This window comes from Gavialis gangeticus, unplaced genomic scaffold (genome assembly GCF_001723915.1).
Source record: "Gavialis gangeticus isolate Ggan-Ray unplaced genomic scaffold, GavGan_comp1, whole genome shotgun sequence".
Classification (NCBI taxonomy): domain Eukaryota; kingdom Metazoa; phylum Chordata; order Crocodylia; family Gavialidae; genus Gavialis; species Gavialis gangeticus.
In genome coordinates, this window is record NW_017728983.1 from 3022562 (window position 1) to 3027765 (window position 5204).

Consider the following 5204-nt stretch of genomic DNA (forward strand, 5'->3'; position numbering starts at 1 on the left):
GAGTGGAGACAAGTGGCTGCAAAAGAGGGGAGGAGCGCAGGGCCAAAGGGCCAGGGCTGGCAGGGGGCCCCGCACCCAGCATGGGGGGCAGGAGCCTGGGGCCCACACTGGTGTGTGGGGCCAGTGTCAAGGCCAGTGGAAGCCCGCACCCAGAGCAGGGCGGCAGGAGCACCAGTGCCTGGGGCCAGGGCTGGTGGGGACCTGTGCCCGGAGTGGGGGGGCAGAAGCATGGGGCCCTCATCGGTGCCTGGCAGCAGGGGCCGGTGCCCAGGCTGGCAAGTGGGGCCAGAGAGGACGGTGGGCAGACAAAGGGGGTGGGGAAAGGTGGCAGCAGTGAGAAAAAGCAAGGGGAGGCGGGCATGAGCGTGGGACCCATGCCAGTGCTCAGGGCCAGGACTGGTGGGGGCCAGAGCGAGGCAACAGGAGCAGAGGCCACTGGCAGGCAGGTGGGTGAGTGGGGAGAGGGGGCGGTGGGGCAGGCAGTAAATAATTAATCTCTATTTACATTCATTTCTATGGGGAAATGGGTTTTGCTTAGTGCGGTTTTGCTTAACGCTCCGCTTTTCTGGAGCCAATTAAGAGCGCTAAGCAGGGGTTGCCTGTACTGTCTTATATTGATATGGCACCTGATGCCTTTATGTAAAGGTGTTGCGTTTCATATCAATGGGGGACAGAGGACAACCGGACTGTCCTGTCTGATGGCCACACTAGTAACAACATGAGCCAGACCCAAAACGTGCCAGGCCCAGACATGCAGCAGACATACAGCAGGGCTCAGCAATACAGCTATGCTGAGACAACAGCTGCAAAACAAGAAGAGGGGGACTTGGGCCTGTCCTGCACCAGGGCCTGAGCATTCAACAAAAGAGCACCAGGCCTATTTGTCTGCAGCCCAGACTTAGTCTCAGCTACACTGTTATGCTGGCACGTATCAACTATAAAACAACAAAAAAGGGGCCAGGCCTATCTTGACTTGGGCCTGAACTACAACTAGTGCCCAGCCACACTGCTTGGTTGGGGCATAAATTGTAAGAGGGACAAAAGGAGCCCAGGCCTATTTTGTGGGGCCTGGACTGGGCAGCAATAAGCTGGCCAGGCCTATACACTACTGAGGCCTGGATAAACAACAAGTGGCAGAGCTTTGTCCTGGCCCAAATCTGCCAGCCAAACATATGGCTGGGGTTCAGCTCCACACAGGTGCTGTGAAGCAGCAAAAAGGGCCCAGGATTATGGCTGCAGCCTGGACATCCAGTCTCAGCTCTACCACCACGCTGAGACACTACAATCCCCAACACAGGCAGGCAGTGACCCCGTTCCTGGGCAGCCTGCACTAGGGAAGGATAGGCTCATGACATCCTCCCACTCAATGACTACGTGGCCAAAACTGCCAGCAAGACGCACAGCTGGCGTTCAGCAATACAGCTATCCTGAACCCAAAAGAAGTTGCAACAGCAGCTAAAACATACCAGGCTCCCAGCCCTGGCCCAGAGTTCACCAGCTTCACAACCAGGCTCCAACCGTGGCTAGTTCACTGCAGAGATTGATACCCCACCATGGCATCATCCCACTCAACACCCAGAAAAAACAAAAGGGGAAAGAAGGGGGAAGAGAACAAGGGTCTCAAGCCCTGAGACAGACTTTCTCCCCCTGTACTTGAGGTTTTCCCTTCACATCACTTGAGAAGCAAACTCAAGCTAAGAGGCAGGGGTGACTCCACTATAAGGAGCAGGTTTTCTGGCTCCCCAATTCAGCTTTCAGGTTTCAGCAGCCCCAGGAGCAGGAAGAGAGCCCAGCCCAGGTGGCCGGAACCTTAAATCACTTTTCTGACATCACCTGGTCCCAATCAGAAGCAGCATCATTTGAACACCACTAATGCAGACCAATGACTTCAAAGGTGGTCAGTGCTCCTGGTGAAGTGACCACAGCCACCAAACTGTTTCTGCAAGTCCCTTGAAGGGACTCTTAGGACAATGGTCTGGACAGGATGAGTGGGAGGTAGTTCTCTTTCAGTCCTAGAGGTGGTACAATATACAGCACAAAAAAGATACACAGCAATATGACACCAGCACACAACCCCAAGTGTGCATGGGTGTTACACTTATGACTGGTTTCTTAAGGCTTCCCTGTGTTATATTGCTTTTATTGTAGAGAGGTTGGGGTTTTTTTGGTAGTGACACCTGTTACAGGAAAGAGAGACCCTGATTTACACAGACACTGAGAAACTGCAGCTTCCACCAGGTCTAAGCAAAGCTAAACTATGCATGCTCATCCTTTATTAAGTGGATGCTCTCAGTCTGAGACCCTTTAGAAGAATCTTGGCTCAGGTATTTGTAAAGGTATCCAGATCTTGGGCAGTGGAACTACAAGCCAATCTAACCAAACAAATGCACATCCCTGGGCTTGTATGGGCCACATGTGCCCTGTCTGTGTAATTACTCTGGGCTTGTCTCCACAGGAGGTTTCAAAGAAAATTCACCTGGATTAACTAAAGGGGTGAATTTCAAGTGGCTTAGTTACATTATAATACAACCCTTCACACCTCTGTCCACATTCTCATTCAGAATTTGAGCAGCCTACGTTGAGTTGAGTTGAGTTGAAATCCCTATATGGATATGCTCACTCAGAATTAAAGTGGCCTTTCATTCTTTCTGAATTCATTTTGAAAGTGAACAAATGCGGTTTAGCTAATCCACGTTAACAGGTTATTTAGGACATTTATACACACACATTTGTCTTCTCCAATGCACCGGAGATCCAGCATGGCAGAGCAGACTTGATTAAACACCAGTTGCGTGTCTTGCTGGCAGTTTTGGCCCCACAGGCCTTGAGTGGGATGATGCCATGAGTGTATCCTTCCCTAGTACAGCTCAGTCCAGATCTAGTGCATTGGAGCGGACTCGATTAATCGAGCCTGCTCTGCACATGAGCTGACACACCTGGCACTGCGATGCATGCATTTGTATAAATGACAAAATGCATGTCAACACTGAGAAAATGGCAGTGGTGCCCTTTTGAAGTAAAACTCCTTCAGTGTGTTTTAGTTCAAAAGCATGCCACCACCATTTTTTCAGCACTAATGTACATTTTGCCATTTATACAGATGCATGCACTGCTGTGCTGGATGCTTTTAAAAGTGCCCAGTGCTGCAGCAGGAACATGTGGACAAATGCCATTTATTTTCTTGAGTGGCCATATATTTATTTTCTTGAGCCTCTTAGCTGAGCCAGCCAGGAGTTGAGCTCCCGAGCCGCACACTAACAGAACGTGCAAACAGGCATGATCTGTGGGGGCGCACCGGCGTTTGCACAGGTGTTAGCACAGGGCAGAGGGCGGGGGGGCCAGCGACTCTCCAGGGGAGAGCACGTGTGGGGATCTTGATGGGGGTGGTGACTCAGAGTGCAGCCAGGGACCCTGCCCCAGTGCTGCCTACCGTCTGGGGTGCCTCTGAGGCCTCCACTCAGACAGAGCCTTGGGGTGGGGCCGTGGCACCTGGGCCCCCTGGATGCAGGGGTTGCCTGGCAGGTCCTCAGAGGAAGGGGGGATGCCAGGGATCCCCCTGCTTGTCCCCCATGTGCCAGGGTTGAGGCACTGAAGGGGCAGGTGGCAGTACTCCAGGCAGAGGTGAGCAGTTTGAGGGGGATCAAGGCAATTGAGGAGGAGATTGACAAGTACTTCCTTTCTCTGCAGAGCCAGACACCAGGTAGAGGAGCGGACTGAAGAAGCCCCAAAGCTGTTATGGAAGGATGGACAACAGTCACCTCCAGAGCCAGGCCGCTCGCTGCAGAAATGGATCCACTGGTGCAGTTGGGGAACAGATATGAAGCCCTGGCTGCACTGGAGGAGAGTGAGGTGGAGGAGACGGTATGGGAGGAGCCCCAATACATCCCCAAGCAAGCTGAGGGCCAGACAAGCTACCGGAGGAAGGGGAGATGTGTCATCATAGTGGGAGGCTCCCTACTGAGAGGAGCAGAGGGAAACATCTGCCGCCCAGATCCCACGATGCACGAGGTGTGTTGCCTGCCAGGGGCTAAGATCCGTGATGTCATGCTGAGGATTCCTGACCTGATCTGGCCCTTGGACTACTATCCCATGGTCCTCATCCATGTGGGAACCAATGACGTGGCCAGGAGTAATCCTGATCGTGTCATGGGTGACCACACGGCTCTGGGGGCCAGGCTTAGGGAGACAGGGTGCAGGTGGTTTTCTCGTCCATCCTCCCAGTCAGAGGTCGCAGTAGGCATTACAGCACCTGCATCAGAGAGGTAAACCTGCGGATCAGGAGTTGGTGCTATCATGCAGGATTTGACTTCCTGGACCATGACCCACACTTCCTGGCAAGGGACTTCCTAGGATGCAATGGACTTCACCTCTCAGCAAAAGGTAAAAGTCTTTTTTCCAACAGGTTGGCTGATCTCCTATGTCAGGCCTTAAACTAGCACAGATGTGGGATGGGGGGCAGAAGACGGAGAACATCAGGAACTTGCAATCCATGGGACATCCAGCAGTACAGCACAGGTAAGCAAGAAGGGGCCCATTGGGCATCAGAGCCGGGGGACAACAAAGGCACCAGTCACAGGGTTCAGGTGCCTATACACTAGTGCTAGGAGCATGGGGAACAAGCAGGATGAACTAGCACTCCTGCTTGCAGAAAACACTTACAACATAGTGGGGTTAACAGAAACCTGGTGGGACTCTACCTGACTGAGCGGTACACATTGAGGGCTATAAGCTGTACAGAAAGAATAAAGTAGGGAGGAGAGGGGGGCGGGTTGCACTATGTCAAGGAGAGTTATACATTGACTCTTATCAAAATGGAATTGGAGGAGGAGAAAGTAGAAGGATTATGGGTTAGGATACATGGAAGTCAAAGAGAAAGGGATTTGGGTGTGGGGGTCTGTAGCAGACCCCTACCACAAGGGGAAGAATGAGATTTGGAACTCCTGAGGCAGCTCTAGGAAACAATAAAAACTTGGGAGGTGGTAGTCATGAGGGACTGTGGCAGGGCGCCCTAGGGGTGCTGTGAATTCCCCTAGCACCCCCTGGCTACCATGTCCAGCTGGTGTCCAAATGCGCCCTCACCAATCTCGCCCGCCACGTCTTTGATTTTTTTAAGGGTTTAGGGGAGGCTGCCTTTCCTTTCTGCACTAACACGGTGCCTGCCTTGCTATGCCAGGCCTGGTCCGGTTGCCTGCCAAAGTTCCTTC

General features: G+C 52.7%; 1 long non-coding RNA gene across 1 annotated transcript in view; it reads right to left on the reverse strand.

Moving 5' to 3' along the window:
• Positions 1–441: 441 nt before the first annotated feature.
• The window catches only part of LOC109294280, a 10002-nt gene continuing 5239 nt past the window's right edge, over positions 442–5204 (reverse strand). The window contains exon 3 of the long non-coding RNA XR_002096501.1: positions 442–555. This is a non-coding gene — a long non-coding RNA (uncharacterized LOC109294280). The remainder of the gene's footprint in view (positions 556–5204) is intronic.